We start from the raw sequence: 1,900 nt of genomic DNA on the forward strand, positions 1-1,900 counted from the left end.
TTCATGTGCTGTCGCTCAAATAAGAAGAAAATTTAAGTCTAGTTAATAAATTCACAGGGTTCAAGTATCCAAGTTTATCATAAGTTACAGTTATTCAGCAAAGTGGGTGCGGTGAGCAGCAACATCCTCTGTTTTATCCTGTCGTTCGTAGCTGCTACAAAGATATGGTGGCGCATCTGTGTATGGCTGCACACATCAGTACTACAGAAACTTATCACTACAGTAGATCCAAATGTGTCCACAAATCTGCAAAATATTAAATGTTTTATTGTTTTAATGAAGAGGCACATTCAAATTTAGCACATTGCTTTGTTATTTCATTTTAGAGTAAAGTACAATACAGTATGTGTATTTTGTTGCAAAGAAATTACCATAGATTGGGTACTTAATTGCAAATCGGCTTCCTCCTCCATTCTTAGTTGTAGCTTGCTGTCTTCCACAGTTCTCATTGTAATGCATCGCGGCTAACAAAGTCCTGTGGAAATCATAAAAAGATTTTTATTTATCATTTTTAAATATTTATAAAATTATTTTAATTATAGGTCATTCAAACTTTATTCACGATGAAACATGTTCAATCATGATTGTTCTTGTCACCCTTGTGTTTACATAAGTTTGTGATAAAGTGATATGATTAATAAAACCAGTTGAGGATATATATAATATTATATCTAAATTAACACAGGCTATACCAATAACTAAACCAGATTATCATGCAAATGGTGTTGGTAGACAAACCATTACTATTAGGCTAGGTGCAAGTTTTAAATAGCACTAGCCTAGTACTGTAGTAGTAGGTAGTAGGTAATAAGTACACTCTTTCTCGCCAGTCATGTGCATGTAGTACATTCCTACTATAGGCTACAGTGTAGACCTACTACTTAGTACTAGATTCTGTACTTCTACTACTCTCTATGCTTGCCTAGGCTACTGTATGCTATTGAATTTTTTAATTTTTAAAAACACAACGAATACAAATTAATCATTTCACATTACAGCCTTATGTTAGAGAGTAAAGTCATTAAGTGTTATTTATACGACCGAAAATTTGAGGGAGGGAGGCCCAGCTTCTTCCGAAAAACATGGTGTAGCTAGACTCTACGCGAAGGTCAGCCCGGCCTGGTACTCGCACAATTTGTGAAAGGAAAACAAACCTAGGCCTACCCTGGACCTCTCTCTCTCTCTCTCTCTCTCTTTTCGTAGGCTGTAGATCTTCGTTTACTGTCCTGGTTGCCCATCAACTGTCCTGGTTGCCCATCAACGGCCCTGGTCGAAAAGGTTTTTTAAAGTGTTGGGATTACTCCATCTTTTTTGTTTTTGCGGCCAGACAACCCAAGCTTGTTTTGCCAGTACACTTCTTGACTCGAAGTCATCGACCGGAAAATGCTCGCTGCACAACACTGAATGTATGGAGCCCTGGAAGTGTACTCAAGTTTTTCATACGGCTCCAGTATATTTTTTTCTTTAAAATTCCGTCTTTTGGGAACTGATGCTTGGTAAAATTGTTTGAATGGTTGTTGCTGCAGCCATACCATGGCCGGCGGAAGCAGGGGGCCGGGGGGCCCAGGCCCCCCCCCCTTTTTGGCGAAAAATATATAATGTCTGGAGATTTTTGTACTGTAAAAAAAGAAGGGAAGAAAGAGGAGAAGGATGGGAAAGAGAATGTTTATCCAGTACCCAACCGAGTTACATTTTCTCGCAATTCACATTTGCGGATCTGGGGGAGGGGGTCATGGGTCCTGACCCCTTCCTTGGGCAACAACAAAAGGGGAAAAAAAAGAATTCTAAAACTATCTTTTCAGGACCCGTGAGCTGATTTTTTTTTTTTTTATTGCTATTAGAAAATTAGAATTTTGAAGAACATAAAATTATAATGATATAATGAACAGATATCACAATA

General features: G+C 38.1%; 1 long non-coding RNA gene across 1 annotated transcript in view; it reads right to left on the reverse strand.

Annotated features, from left to right (window-relative positions):
• Positions 1-12: 12 nt before the first annotated feature.
• Positions 13-1,900, reverse strand: part of LOC117104137 — a 4,518-nt gene continuing 2,630 nt past the window's right edge. The window contains exons 2-3 of the long non-coding RNA XR_004444702.1: positions 372-475; positions 13-246 (exon numbers count right to left, since the gene is read on the reverse strand). This is a non-coding gene — a long non-coding RNA (uncharacterized LOC117104137). The remainder of the gene's footprint in view (positions 247-371; positions 476-1,900) is intronic.

The sequence above is a fragment of the Anneissia japonica genome, unplaced genomic scaffold (genome assembly GCF_011630105.1).
Source record: "Anneissia japonica isolate Jap-2015-1 unplaced genomic scaffold, ASM1163010v1 scaffold2946_len44076_cov179, whole genome shotgun sequence".
NCBI classification, from domain to species: Eukaryota; Metazoa; Echinodermata; class Crinoidea; order Comatulida; family Comatulidae; genus Anneissia; species Anneissia japonica.